Below are 16,965 nucleotides of genomic sequence, written 5' to 3' on the forward strand. Positions count from 1 at the left end.
AAAAACAGCCTTGGATATAATGCTTTAGAATTTGTAAAACGTAGCCACATGTATTTTATCTTTCTTTTTTTATTTTTTTGAGACATAGTCTCGCTTTGTTGCCCAGACTCGAGTGCAGTGGCACGATCTTGGCTCACTGTAACCTCTGACTCACAGGTTCAGGTGATTCTCCCATCTTAGCCTCCTGTGTAGCTGGGACTACAGGCATGCGCTACCACCTTCACCTAACTTTTGTATTTTTAGTAGAGATGGGGTTTCACCATATTGGCCAGGCCTTTCTCAAACTCCTGGCCTCAAGCAATCAGCCTGCCTTGGCCTCCCAAGGTGCTGGGCTTACAGGCATGAGCCATTGTGCCTGGCCTATTTTATCATTTAATTTTAAAAACACATTTGTGTAAAATGGCCAAGAAATAATTTTCCCTTTTTCGAGATGCAGAAACTGAGTCTCAGATATGTTTTGAATTGCTTGCTAGAAGTCACACAACTAGTTAATAGTAGAGCCAGACCTAGAACTCTGTTCTGACTTTCAATCCAGAGGTCTTTCAACTACATTACCCAGGCCTTCAATTTGCAATAGACTCTTTTCCAAAGTAACACAGGAATAAAATGTCTAGTCCCAAAGGTACTACAATGTTAAAATATGAGATGTGATTTAAATTAATTGTCACGTTCTGTGGTAAAGAAATGAAAATATTATTCAAGTTTAACCTTTGAGAGAAATTCAAATAAACTCAGCCAAATACTTGGGGAAAATTCCGCAAACTACTCCATGGAAGGTGAATTAAACTTAGCCAAACCATCAGCAATGTCCTCCTACTGTTCAAAGTGGTAGCCATACCGCTGTGGTACTTTGTATGCCATTTCTAGGAATGTATTTTTGTATCTTTCTTAACTTGCAGTCATGGTTTGCTAAGAAATATCTTGTCCATTTTTTAATTGCTTGAGGAAATGGAGAGAAAACAAGTTTTGCAGAAGTCAGACTAACAGTCTCCTTAGATTTCCTGGTTCTCACGTCTTTTATGAATTGACTAGTATAAATGAGCAGTCACCACAAAAATGTATTGCATCTATTCCTACTCTTTCATGATCTTAAGACCTATGTTGTCTAGTACAGTGGATAAGAGTTTGTCTTCTGAGATCAGACGTTTCTAGGTTAAAAACCCAAAACTTTCTGTTTTCCAGCTGTGTGGGTAAGTTGCTTAATCATTTTAAGATTCCTCCATTCATTTCTTTCAAAATATTTATTGAATGCTATGGATATGTTAGATGCTAAAGACATGATAGTAAACAAAAAAGACAAAAATTTGTGCTCATGGAGTTTATATTTTAGTGCCTCAATAACACTGAATGTAAAATGGAGATAAAAATGATATTTCATTTCCTGAATAATTCCTGGGATTTTATAAAATTAGTCAGGCTAGATGTACAGTTCTGCACATTAAAGGCTCTACTGTCCACCTTAAGCATGTAGGAGAAGGGATTCAAGTCCAGTATACCCTCCTATGTAATTAAGCTATGGCCCTTACTCACCTGTAGGAAGTAAAACAAATGGCGAAAACCCAGATAGGGTCCAGTAAAGGAAAATATTCTATAAATGAAAAATGTTAATTCATCCTTTCCCTATTTTTTTAAACTTTGATTTTGATATATATATATATTTTTTTACTTATAGAACAGTTGCAACAGTAGTACAGAGAATTTTAATATACCCTTCACCCAACTTCCCTGCATTAATATCTTGATTACCCATAGCAAATTAACAAAACCAAGAAATTAGCATTGATAAAATACATTAACCAAACTGCAGACTTTATAGTATAGGCCAATTTTGTTGTGGTGGTGGTTGTTTTTTTGTTCGTTTTACTAGTGTCCTCCTTCTATTTCAAGATCCAATCCTGGGTGCCATATTGTACTTAATTGTCATGTTTATTTCCTAAATCTTTTTCAATCTGTGTCAGCTCATCATTTATTCTTTATGTTTCATGAGCTTGACAAATTTGAAGAGTACTGGTCAGGTAGAATGTTTCTCAATTTGGCTTTGAGTTTTTACTAATAAATTAGATTGAAGTTGTAAATTTTGGTAAGTGTAACAGAAGTAATGTAATCTCAGAATATCATATGAAGGGGTACAAAATATTGATATGACTTACTTCTAGCAATGTTAATCTTCATAACTTGGTTATGAAGCTGTCTGCGGGTGTCTCCCTCGCAATTTAGAAATATCTTAGTGGTAGATATTTCTAAATTTCAAAGGTTATACTTTGAGATAATACCTTGAGACTACGCAAATACCGTTTTTCCTCAAGCTTTTGCTCACTAATTTTAGCATCCATTGGTAGAAATTGCTTGCAATAATTGTCATCGTTTTCTAATGGTGATCATTACGATGGCCTTATCCTTTCTACAGTTATAATTGGAATTCTTCTGTAAGAATGAACTCTCTCTTCTATTTCGTTTGTCTGTTGGTTGAATTATGATTAGCTTTGGATATTTATGTGAGGTATTTATTTTATATGATAAATAAATTTTATATAATAGTTATAATCCAGTAATATTTCACTTACTTTTGCCCAGTTATTTCCAGTTTTGGCCACTGGGGAATATTTTTAGCTTGGCTCCTGTGACATTTTGACATAAGCCTATCCTTTTCTGAGTACATCCTTACGTCCTGGCACCACAAGATGCTTTTGTTATAAAGAGAGGCAATCAGAGATCCTTTAAGAATGTAATACATGTAAAGCTTTTGTGTATTTTTTTAAAAGCTAAAACCAGGAAAATATTATCTTCTGAGACTGTCACAGAAAGATGAATATCAATGAATGTCTCTGTTCCAATATTGTACCACTTACCTGTTTTTATGCTAAGTTAATCCTGTTGAAGAATCTGAGTATTCCTATTACTGCACTTTATGTAAGAATGATGGCTTAAGTATGTCTGTAAGCATTGGCATTGGGATAATTTCTGAACTCCATTTTCCTCCCTGACTTGGTGGGGATATCATCGCGTCCAATGTGCAGCAATGTGTATTTTGGTACATAAAATGAATGAGGGGAATTTTATTCACTTGATGTTGCTCACTAACACTCCTTAGTTCTGCTGGATCAGGAAGTGTGAGGTCAAGCCAAATAAAATGCTATTTCCAGAAGTCTGTAAGTGGACTTGTTGGCTCTGTTATATCTTAAGAGAATGAGAAAAACACACCCACTCTGCAGAAGGAGACTTTAGTGTGATTTGCCTGTAGTCTGTATCTTCTTCTAGAACAGAGGTCAGGCAAGCTACAATCCATGGGCCAAATCTAGTCAGCTGCCTGTTTTTTATAGCCCTCAAACTGTTTGTTACGATTTTCAAATGGTAATATTTTATAGTTATATGAGTCCCTACATAATATCCAGAATTTTCCTCTTGGCTCTCAAAGCCTACTATTCTACTCTCTGGCCCTTTAAGAAAATCTTTGCTGGTTTCTGTTCTAAAAGAAGTCATCCCTGCTTGCTTTGCACATGCTCTTTCCTGTGCCTGAAATACTCTCCTCTGCTTTGCCCACTTGACTGATGCCTACTTGTCCTTTAAATATCAACCCCAATAGTACCTATTCTGCCATCTTTTCCTGACCTAACACATAGAGTCAAATGTCTGTCTTTTGACCACCTTTGCTGTGTACCTGTGGTGTTAAGACATTTCTCTTTTCTAATTCAGTGGTGTGCTGGAACCAGCTGGTAAGAGACAATTATATACATCTCTTCTCAACTCCACATTCAGTGATATCACACTCATGTCTTGAAATTGACCACAGTGAGAATATTTATACCATGGAAATTGGCAAACACCACAAACCAGGGATTCTGCCTTCTCATAGAGAGTAGAGCATTTAATGTTACTAGCACATTGCTGTTTATCACACTGGTTTTTGTTTATTTGATTTTTTTTTTTCTGACTCTTCCAGCAGATTCTCAGCTACTTAAGGAATGAGTCTGAATTTTATTAATCTTTTGTATCTTATAGTGCCTTAAATAGAATAGGCAATTCATGCTCCTTGAAGTAATGAGAAATTAACTGAGGAATGAATGTTGTATATCTGGAAAACACTCTGTTCTATAATCATTTGTAAATCCAAGGATTAATAATTTAGGGACTTAAAGCTATAGAAATCAGAGACTTTTACTTAAAATAACCATATTTCAGAGCCTAAATTTAAAAATTAATGACAAAAGACATTCAAATAGGAAAGTAAGTCAAACTAGCTCTCTTCAATGATGATATGATTCTATACCTAGAAATCCCTAAAGACTCCAGAAGGCTTCTAGAACAGATAAATTACTTCAGTAAAGTTTCAGGATACAAATTCAATGTACAAAAATCAGTAGCACTTCTATATACCAATAGTGTTCAGGCTGAGGGTCAACTCAAGAATGAAATCCCATTTACAATTACCTCCCTTATACACACACAAAATACGTAGGAATACAGCTAACCAAGAGAATGAAAGATCCCTACAAGGAGAACTACAGAACACTACTGAAGGAAAACAGAGATGGCACAAATAAATGGAAGAATATTCCATGCTCATGGATTGGAAGAATCAGCATTGTTAAAATGGCCATACTGCCCAAAGCAATTTATATGTTCAACTCTATTCCTACCAAACTACTAGTGTGATTTTTTACATAACTAGAAACAACCATTCTAAAATTCATATGGAACCAAAAAAGAGCCCAAATAGTTAAAACAATACTAAGCAAAAAGAGCAAAGCTGAAGGCAACACACTACCCAACTTCAAACTTTCCTATGAGGCTACATTAACCAAAACCATATAGTCCTGGTGTAACAACAGACACACAAACCAATGGAACAGGATAAAGAACACAGAAATAGAGCCACATAACTATAAACAACTGATCTACAACAGAGCTGAACAAAAACAAGCAATAAGGAAAGGATTCCCTATTCAACAAATTGTGCTGTGATAACTGGCTATCTATATGCAGAAGAATAAAACTTGACCCCTACCTCTTACCATATGCAAAATTAACTCATGGTGGATTAAAGATTTAAATGTAAGACCTCAAACTATAGAAGTCCTGGAAGAAAACCTAGGAAATGCCATTCTTGACTAAGTCCTTAAAGCCAAAATTGACAAGTGGGATGTAATTAAACTAAAGAGCTTCTAAACAGCAAAAGAAATTATCAATAAACAGAAAATGTATAAAATGGGAGAAAATACTCACAAGCTATGCATCAGACAAAGACCTAATATCCAAAATCTATAAGGAACTTAACTAGCAAAAACCCCAAAGAAACACATTAAAAAATGGGCAAAAGACATGAACAGACACTTCTTTAAAGAAGACAGGCCGGGCGCGGTGGCTCAGGCCTGTAATCCCAGCACTTTGGGAGGCCGAGACAGGTGGATCACGAGGTCAGGAGATCGAGACCATCCTGGCTAACACGGTGAAACCCCGTCTCTGCTAAAAAATACAAAAATCTAGCCGGGCGAGGTGGCGGGCGCCTGTAGTCCCAGCTACTCGGGAGGCTGAGGCAGGAGAATGGCATAAACCCGGGAGGCGGAGCTAGCAGTGAGCTGAGATCCGGCCACTGCACTCCAGCCCAGGCGACAGAGTGAGACTCCATCTCAAAAAAAAAAAAAAGAAGACATACAGGTGGCCAAAAAATGTTAAAAATAAAAAAAGTTCATCATCATTAATCATCAGAGAAATGCAAACCAAAATCACAATGAGATACCATCTCACACCAATTAGAATGGCCGTTGTTAACAACTAAACATACTGCAGGGTGCAGTGACTCACACCTGTAATTCCAGCACTTTGGGAGCCTGAGGTGGGCAGATCACCTGAGGTCAAGAGTTCAAGACCAGCAAACTAACAGAAGAACTAACACATTCTCAGCAAACTAACACAAGAACAGAAAGCCAAACACCACATGTTCTCACTCATAAGTGGGAGTTGAACAATGAGAACACATGGACACATGGGTTGGGGGCGGAGCATCACACACTGGGGCCTGTCAGGAGATGGGGGACTCGGGGAGGGATAGAATTAGAAGAAATACATAATGTAGATGACGGGTTGATGGGTGCAGCAAACCACCATGGTACATGCATACCTATGTAACAAACCTACATGTTCTGCACATGTACCCCAGAACTTAAAATATAATAACAATAAAAAAAGTAGAGAAAGTGGGGCACATAATTTTCATACAAAGATAGAAAAGTAACAATTAGTTTTGGTCACAGATGAGAACCCAGAGGGAAAAGTCTATTTCTACAAATAAAAATTAGGACGATGAAAGAACTGAAACTGGAAAACGGTGCACCTGTGTCTAAATGCAATATCCGAATCTTCCCACAATGTTTCTAAATGGTTTGAAACCAACAATTACTTTTCACTTTGTTTTGTGCATAGTCTCATCAACTGAGAAAACTTTACAGAATTTATATAAAATGTGTGTGTATATATGGGGAGGTGTGCGTGTGTACACACATTTCCCCTGCTCACTCCAGCTAATGACACACAATCTGCTCTCCAGAAAAGCATTCTCTCATTCCTCCCATCAATGCAAATGACTGGCTGGTCTGTGATGAGTAATGATTTTTCATTTCCTATTGCATTCAAAATAATAATGAATAAGACTGGTAAATATATAGACTGCCTTTATGTTTGTATGACTTATTCAACATTATAAAAAACATCTGGAATATGCATTGTTCACGGTTAAATAAAATTGCTTTCCAGTTTTAAATACAGAATCATTTTTGTAGTCCCAATACTCATAAGTGCTACTAAAACTATTTTGTAAGTGCAGTCCCAAAATCTTCAAGAAGTTCAATAGTCCATGCTGTCTCAAAGCGAATGACAGGCATCCAAGTGATGGTGTTGCCAAGGCAAGAGGGTTGTATTTGGCTCCTCTATTTGAATGACAATCTAGCTACTGTGAAAACCTGGGGATTTGACTTCTGTTATAATTGGATCAGATCTTTCCAGCAGCTCCTTCAAGGGGATATTAGTTTCATATGGAACCTGCAGTTCTTCCAATTTAAGGCTTTGATCGTACAAATAAATGTTGAAATGCTGATTCTGATCCTGTCATGCTAATAGAATTGGTGACTGGATTTGTATTCAACTTTGTTGAAGACACAAGGGAGTGGGCAAATAACTAAATAGCCCATTTACTGAGAAGGCACGGTGATGATGAAAAGATGGTCCAAGATTAAGATTTGCAGGAGATTTGCTTTTATTACTAAATTAATAGGCAGCCTGTATTATTATAAGATCTGAGGTTGCTACTGAGCTGTGAATGATCAAACTGCAGATTTCTTGAGGAAATGTTTTGCAGTGTTAACAACCTTCTGGAGATATCTGTCCCATCATTATTCTTTATCCACCCTGTGGTTAAGGCTGTTGCATCTGAAAAGTATGTGGAATCTTCTTTCAAAATGTATTATATTTGATGACTGTGCTGCAGCATATAAGTATCCCATTCAGGATGTATTTAAAATTAAACATGACATTTTGCTTTTAAAAAGAAACACACTTTTTTATTTCAGAATGCTTACAGATTTATAGAAAAGTTTCAAGGATAGTATAAAGGTTCCTTGTACCCTACGCTCAATTTCTCCTATTTTTAACATCTTACATTGTTTCATACGTTTGTCACAAATAATCAATATTAAGGCAAATTATTAACTAAAAGTTGTTCCTCATTCAGATTTTCTTAGATTTTAGTTAATGTCCTTCTTTCTTCCATGATACCATTCTGGATACTACATTATATTTAGTTTTCATGTCTCCGTCGGCTCCTCTTGGCTCTGATTTTTTCTCGGACTTTCCTTATTGTTGATGACTTGACAGTTTTGAGGAGTACTGGTAAGACATTTTACCAGGAGACTGGTAAGAATGTCCCTCAATTTTTTTTTTTTTTTTTTTTTTTTTTTAATGATTCCACTGGGGCTGTGGATTTGCGGGAGGAAGACCACAGAAATAAGCTTGACATGCAGTTGTTAGACGAGGCAGACCATGTTAAAATTGTCCATTGTAAAGTTAATTCTTCTTTCCTCTCTTTTCATATTGAACTGTGGAAAAAAGTCACTCTGTATACAGCCTACACATAAAGACTGGAGGTGTAGGAAGTTACGTTCCACATCTTTGAGTGGGGGTTTATCTGCTTTATTAGAGATATCACAATTATTTAGAATTTTTCTGCAGACAAAATTTGTTTATTCTCTTCCATTTATTTATTTGATTATTTTTATTCTACCACTATAGGCTCATGGATATTTATTTTGTGACCTAATATAACGTTGTCTATTCTGTTCTTCAAATTGTGTCAGCTTTGGCCATTAGGATCTCTTTTAGTTGTCTCCTATGTGTATTTGACATACCTCACCTGCATCATTTTGTTTTGTTTTATTCTGCTTCCACTGCTTGCTTACTTTTTGGCACAACAAGATCATCCAAGCTCTTTTTTTTTTTTAATATTTCCTGAATATAAAAAAGTCATCCATGGCTTGGGATTTAATTATCAAAATTAAATTGCAGTCAACGTTTCAACAATCTCCAGTCACATTTTAATCTCCATTGCTCATCAATGTAAACTGTATTTGTAACCCAAAAAGAAGTTTTTTTTTGGTTAACAGATTGTTTTTAAATGTTTCTGTCTGGTTACCAAATAAGAAAAATAATCTGGCTAACAGATTATTTTAAAACTATTTTTAACTTGGTGGGTTAAAAAAATCATAAGTGAATGTGTATTACTCTAATCACTTCTGTTCAAGGCCAGAGACCAAAGTGAGATAAGTCTAATTAGGCTAATTCAGTGAATTCTCATCTGATCAAATCACAACTCTAAGAAATTATCCCTGGCTAAAAGTGGTGTCAAATTATTCTATGAAATAATTGGGAATATGCCCACTGGCACAAAAGGCTAGCTGTTTCCAAGAACAGAGTTCCCAAATACCCTGTACTTTAATTTCATAACTAGGCAAAAAAAAAAAAAAGGAGACTGTTCAACGTCCTCAACTTATTTATTACCTGATGGGAAATGTAAAATTAAAAGTGATGTTGTGATATTTCCCTTGTGAATAGATTAATAGAAGAATTGTATGAAATTCTAAAGAAATATGACAGGAAGCTTTATGAATTTAAAATTTAACTTAAAGAGAATATTAAGGTTCCTTTAAAATTATGTGAAACTACTATTTTGGGCCAGGGGTTGGGGGAGAAGAAACCATAGGCAGTAAATTCCTTCTACTCACTTCTTCTCAGTGTAATCCTGTGGGTTTATCCAGAACATTAGGTACTGGCTGGGAACTTCTGTTGGTAGTCTCATGTTGATGAATCATCTCTTGGGAACATATTTGTCACGATTTAAAAGAAGATACTTGGTGCTTATTAAGATTCTTTGACTTTCTTCTTATTTTACTTGTTTTCTTTTAAAGGTCAACTTCATTTATACCTTTAGAATTCTGTTAGGCTAGACTCTATTTTGTCATACCAGTATCATTGATGTTTTTATTTGGAGGGTTGAGTCAGCAGCAATGTTTTAAAAGACTACTTCTGTTTTCCCCCCTTGTCCCTTTACATATTTTTTTAAAGTAAGGGTAAGTCAACTAGATCTTAACTTTTTATCTCTCTTTCAATAAAATTTATGCTTTTTCTTTCACTATTTAAAATAAATGTATTTTTCATTGTGTGTTTAATTCTAAATTTCTCTGATAGAATATTAACAGCTTGTGCTAAAATATAGCTCTTTATTTTTAGAGAATATTTTACGGTATTTAATAAAATAAAAAGCACTAACTAACTAAAGATAAATCCATGGTATACTATCAGGAATCTACTGGTAACATTTATTTTTCAGTTAATATTGTATCCCTCCACCCATTTATTTATTGTGCTGAGACCTGTTGTTTCACAATGATACTATGTGAAACACTACACTAAAGGAATTTCAGTTAGTACAACTGTGAGGCAATTCTTGCATAAACAAGACAAATAGCTTACTTTCTAAAGGAGATTAGCATGAGCATATTTCTAAATGGTAGGATATATTGTGTACCAGATGAGTGATACAAAAAAAATCAGTAATTCAGTGCTATAGACAGGCAGACAAAGGTTTTATTGAGATTCAGGCAGTCTGATCAGGCCAGATATACAACATAAAATGGCACTTGAGGTAATCCTTAAGGGATAGATTTGAATTTAAAAGATTGAGAAAGAAGCATGGATTCAGGAGTTTATGCATTTACTCATTCATGGGTTTAGAAAGTGTTCAATAAACATTTGAGTGAAGGGCATTCCACTAGTTCTGAAGCATAAGGCAAGATCATTATTTGAGGAACTGTTGATGATCCAGTGTTTATGAAGAATCAGATTTATGTTACAGTGAAATATGTGGCTAGAATTTGAAGTTGGGTAATGGCCATGTAAGAAGTTGAATGCTAGAGTCAGGAGGAGTCCAAATATTAATTAGTGTATCTTAACTGATTTTGATCAAGAGATGATGGCAAATCATACACCTCAAAGGGGGATAAAGAAAGTGATGATACCAGAGATTTGGTTTATGAAGATTTCTGTCACATTGCTGTGGAAAACAGGGAATTTATGAGAAATGAATAAGAAGCTTCCCAAAGAATTTCCCAGAGAACTGATAGCATGAAGTTTTATCTGATACAAGGAAACATTTTTTACTCATTACCAGCCATACACTGGAAACAGAGAAAATATGAAGTAAAAACGACCCAGAGTTGGAAAGGAGTTTGTTAGACATGGAAGAAAACGAGGACTCATCTTGGAAAACTCAACAAGGAAAATATGGAAAGGGAATAAAAAGTGGTGGGTTCAAGGATCTCAAGAGCTTAATGAGGTGGTTTTGAAAGGAGGAAGGATTGACTGATAGATGTGGCGCTATGTGTGTAGTATACTGTGATGGTTAATTTTGTGTGTCAACTAGGTTATGGTGTCCAGGTATTTGATCAAATACCAGTCTAGATGTTGCTGTGGATACACTTTATAGATGTGATTGACTATTAAATCAATAGACTTTGAGTAAAGCCAATTACCCACCGTAAACTGGATGAGGCTCATACTCAGTTGAAGGCCTTAAGACAAATCAATGAGGCTCCCCAAGGAAGAAGAAATTCTGCTAGAGGACATTTGATTTATTTCATTGTTATAAACAGTGCTCCTATAAATATTTCTATGCAAGTGTTAGTGTGATGATAGGTTTTCATTTTTCTTGGGTAAATACCTATGAATGAAACTGCTAAATTATGTCTGTTTGCAAAAACATGCCAATCTGTTTTCCAATGTGGCTGTCAAATTTTAAATTCCCACCAACAATGTCTGAGAATTCTGGTTGCTTCATATTCTTATCAATACTTGGTATTGTCAGTGTTTTTTTTTTTTTAATTCAACTATTCTATTGTATGTGTAGCAGCATCTTATTATGCAATTGGTTTGCATTTTTCTAATAACTAGCAAAAGTTAGCATTTTTTCATGTACTTATTTGCTATTTGTATACCTTCTTTAGAAAAGCATCTATTCCACTATTTATCCAAGTGGTAGCATAATTAGTAATTTTTATTAGTGGTAATATTTATTACTTAAATATTGAAGCTTCTTTTCTCTAATAGTAATATAGCCACTCCAGCTAAACTGTAATTTTTTTGCATGGAACATCTTTTTACATGTTGTACCATCAATTTGTGACTTTGTATTTAAAGTATATCTCTCGTTGAAAACATCTAGTTGAATTTTTTTTTTCTATACAGTCTGATATTCTCTGCCTTTGCTTGAAATATTTATTCAGTTCATGTTTAATATAATAATAGGTAAGGTTGGATTTAGGTTGGACATTTTGCTTTATTCTATTTAACTATTTTGGTTTCTCTATTCATCCTCTAGTAGCTTATTTTTTGGTAAACAAACTTTTAGTTTGCCATTTTAACTCTTTTGACACTTAGCTGTGTAACTTTCAGTGTTTGATTACTCTAGGAGTTAAAATATGCATCTGTAACTTAATACAATCTTCAAGTTAGCACTGACTTCATTTCCAATAAAATATAGCAACTTGTCTCTGTATAGCTCCATTTTTTTCTCTTTCTATCATTATTGACATATATATCTTGTTTGTACGCATTATAGAAACAACAATTGAGTGGGTTTTTTTGGATTTTAATTATAATATGTTTAAATTAAGGAGAAAAAGAAAATACCTAGGTACACCTACCCAAAATCTTTTATCTATGTATTCATCATTTTGTCCTGTGGTTTCTAGTTACCATTTGATGTCCCCTTCCTTTCCATCTGATGGAATTTTAAAATTATTTCTTGTGAGGAAGGTCTATGGCAACAAATTCTGTTTTTATTTTATTTTTCTAAACCTGGAAATGTCTTTATTTTGTGATGAATAATTTTGACATAAAATATTTAGTTGACGTTTTCTTTTACTTCAGGACTTTTAATATGTTACTATCTCCTGGATTCCATTGTTCTGATACGTCTGCCTTTAACCTCATTTTTGTCCTTCTGTACATGATGAATTGTAGCTGTCTTGATACTTTCAAAATTTTTGTTTTGTTTTCTTTTAACTTTTGTCTTTTAGGAATTTTATTATAATATTTCTAGGTACACTTCTCTTTGTATTATCCTACTTGGGGTTTGTTGAGATCCTTGGATCTATTAGTTAATGTTTTTGACCAAATTTGGTAAAGTTCTGGCCATTTCTTTCAAAATAATATTTCTGCCTCTCTCTTTCTCAACCGCTTTTCCTGGAATTCCAGTTACACATATGTTAGGGTGATTGATATTATCCCAGAGATCTCTGAAGTAATGTTTATTTTTTAACCTTTTCTATTTTATTGGATAAAATAATTTCTATTGGTTTATTTTCAAAGTTATGATTCTTCTGTTATTTCAAATCTATTGAGTTCATAGAGCAATTTTTAAATTTAATTTATTATGCTTTCCAGCTCTAAATTTTCTACTGGGTTCTTTTTTATACTTTATATTCCTCAGTAGAGATCCTCTGTTTGTTGTCTCATTGTTAAGATATTTCCCTTTAATATTTTAGATATTCTTTCTTTAATTATTTGAACATACTTATCAGTCCTACTTTAAAGTCTTTGTCTGCTATATCTAATATCCATGCCCACTCAAAGTTAATTTCTTCTGATTTTTTTTCTTAAGTATGCATCACATATTTTTGCATATTTGCATGTCTGCCATTTTTTGTTTGCAATTAGCATGATAAGTAATATGTGACAGTGACTAGATTTTGTTCTGTTTTTCTTCGGGTTGTTGATTTTTAAAATAATAAATAGACCATTTTTAGTGTAGTCTTAGATTTACAAAATAATTAAGCAGATATTGCAACGAGTTGCATACTTTCAAACCCCATTCTCTACCATGACTGTCACAGTTTCCCATGTTACTGACATCTTGCGGTAGGATGGTACATTTGTTATAATTAATGAACCAATGCTGATATACTATTATTAGCTAAAATTCATAGCTTATATTAAGGTCATGCTTTGTGCTGTAAAATTCTACAAGGCTAGGCAAATGCATAATGATATATATTAACCATTACAGTTTTATATAGGATAGTTTCACCATCCTAAAAAGTACCATGTACTTCATCTACTTATCCTTCTCCTCCCTCTCTGCTGACTGCCACTGATCTGAAAAGATCTGTAAAACTGAGTCATTAAAAATCACAAAATTTTAAAAGTGATCCATTAAATACTGTAAGTGAAAATGATTTCTTTAGTTTTGCCTTTTCAAAAATTTCATATAATTGAAATCATATAGCATGGAGCCTTTTCAGACAGGCTTCTTTCACTTTGCAATATGCATCTACATTGTTTTCATGTCTTTTCATGGTTTATAACACATGTGTTTTGTGTTGCTTTTATTATTTTTAATGGAAACATAATTTTACATATTTATGGAGTAGAGTATAACATTTTGTTACATGTATACAATGTACAATGATTAAACCAGTGTAGTTACCATATCCAGCAACTCAAGCATTTATCCTTTTTAATGAAAATATTCAAAATCCACTCTTCTCGCTGTATGAAAATAAACAATAAATTATTAATTATAGTCACCCAATACTGCTATTGAACACTAGCAGGTTTCTTTTTATTGCTCAATATTTCATTCCATAAATGCACTACAGTTTGTCTTTTCATCCTCTATTGTAGAACATCTTGGTTGCTTTACGTTTTTGGCCTTTATGAATAAGACTGCTCTAAACATTTATGTGCAGGTTTTTGTGTGGACATAAATTTTCAAAACTGAGTAAATACCTAGGAATATGGTGGCTGGATCATATGGTAAAACTACTTTTAACTTTAAAAGAAGCTACCAAACTGTCTTCCAAAATAGTTGAGCTGCTTGCATTGCTGCCAGCCATGATTGAGTGTTCTTATTGCTCAGCATTCTCACTGGCATTTGGTATCATGTTTGTTTTTTGGTTGTTTGTAGTTTTAGCAACTCTAATAGGTGTGTCATTATTGTTTTGTTTATAATTTCTTAAAGATACTTCATATGAGGTATCTTTTCCTATGCTTATATGTCATCTGTATAATTTGCTTTACTGAGTTGTATTCAGATCTTTTGCCCATTCTTAATTGTGTTGTGTGTTTTTTGTTGAGTTTTTGAGTCCTTTGTATATATTTGTATACAAATTCCTTATCCGATATATTCTATAAATGATTTCTCCCAGTCTGTGACTTATTTCCTTATTCTCTTAATGAGCAGGAGTTTTTAATTTTAATAACATCTAAATTATCAATTTCTTCTTCCACGAATAGTGCTTTTTGTGTGGTATCTACAAACTCATCACCAAATCTGGTTGCATGAATTTTACCCCATTTTATCTTCCACAAATATAATAAGTTTGCATTTTGTACTTAGGTTTAAGATCCATTTGAGTTAATTTTTGCAAAAGACATAAGATGCCTATCTGGTTATTTTTCATTTTGTTTAGTTCTGTTTTGTCTATGGATGTCCAATTGTTTCAGCACCATTTGTTGAAAAGACTATCCATTGTCTTTTGGAATTGCCATTACTCCTTTGTCAAAGATCAGTTGACTATATTTTGGCGGATCTGTTTCTGGGCTCTCTATTACATTGATCTATTTGTCCATTCTTTCACCATACCACACTGTTGTGAATATCATAGCTTTATGGTGAACCTTGAAGTTGTTAGTGTCAGTCTTTTGACCTTGTTTTTCTTTGGTATTGTGTTAGCTGTTTTGGATCTTTTGCCTTTCCATATAAACCCTAGATTAAGTTTATTAATATCTACAAAATAACTTGCAGGAATTTTGACTGGGATTGTGATGGTTTTTAATTTATTTGGGGAAGAAATGACATTTTCATGAATCTTTCTTTCCATGAACATAGACTGTCCTTATTTATTTAGATTTTGATTCTGTATTGCATTTTCTAGTTTTTCTCCCATATAATTTCTGTATATAATTTGTATGATGTGTACATAATTATTTCTTTCTCTCTCTCTTTTCTTGGCACTAATATAAATGATACTATGTTTTAATTATAAATTGTAATTGTTCATTGTTAATATATAAGAAAGCAGTTGATTTTGTATATTAACCTTTTATTCTATAACCTTACTGTAATTACGTGTTAAAGTTTTTTGTTTCTGTTAATTGATTAGATTCATCTTGGGAAATCCGTGTTTCCTCTTGTGTATAGCTGCATATATCTCCACTCAACATGTTTTTAGCTTGATTCCTAGAGGATTGAATATTTTCACATTTAACCAGTGATTTGGGCAGAAACTATGCTGAATCACCTCAAACTTGTAAGGCTTCCACTCTCTGCTAACTGGGCTGCGTAGGTAGAGGAATATATTCAAAGTCACAAGTGACTTGGATTTTACTCATGTCTCAAGAATTTCTTCTGCTTTTCATTGGTCAGTCACAGGTCTCCCACTTAAGGCATAGTTTAGCAGTCCACCAAACATGTGGAGAGTTTGTTATTTGATGCCTTCTGTAACTCTCTCAGTTTCAAGATTTCTCCCTTAAATTTCTAATGTTCTGCCTCCCACCCCACATAATACCTGGCCATTATAGTTGCCAATTTTTGCCTCCTATATTCTTGAATGAGTCTACCAGCGTGGCCAGTAAACCTTTGTGCCATCAATCTTGAACTGTGTAAACCATAACTCACCACTTATAAAGCTACAGCTTTTACTGTCTGAGCTTGGGTGGTAGTAGTGGGTGGAGACTGGTGGTATTTTGAGCATCCCTGAGTAAGAAGCCCACAGATGTTCCACTGGTTTCCTCCAATGTAGTAGCAGTTTTGTTTGTCTGGTTTTTTTTTTTTTTTTTTTTTTTTTGATAGTCTCACTCTATCCTCCACGCTGGAGTGCAGTAGTGTGATATCGGCTCACTGCAACTTTGACCTCCTGGGTTCAAGTGATTCTTATGCCTCAGCCTCCTGAGTAGCTGGGATTATACGTGCCTGCCACCATACCAAGCTACATTTTTTGTATTTTTAGTAGAGACAGGGTTTCGCCATGTTGGCCAGGCTGCTCTTGAACTCGTGACCTCAAGTGACCCACCCGCCTCAGCCTCCCAAAGTGCTGAGATTACAGGCATGAGACATGACACTGGCAATAGCAGTTTTTAAAGAGTAAACACGTATCTTATTTTGTTGTATGCCTTTGATCATTTTGCAGTACCCAGAAATACGTATTTATCTATTTGTTTCTATTTTGTGACATTTTATTCTAACTTTTTGTGGTGGAGAATGGCTTAACTTCCTTAGAGAGCCATTTTTGGAGGCCTATCACCTGAAGTTACTCATGTGAAAATAGCAGACAAACCCAAACGTCATCCCTTCTGCATTAAATATACTTGTTCCCTGTGGGTGGTGTTAGTTAACTGCTTCCCAGATAAAGAACCAGTAAA

Source organism: Rhinopithecus roxellana, chromosome 6 (assembly GCF_007565055.1).
Source record: "Rhinopithecus roxellana isolate Shanxi Qingling chromosome 6, ASM756505v1, whole genome shotgun sequence".
Classification (NCBI taxonomy): Eukaryota; Metazoa; Chordata; class Mammalia; order Primates; family Cercopithecidae; genus Rhinopithecus; species Rhinopithecus roxellana.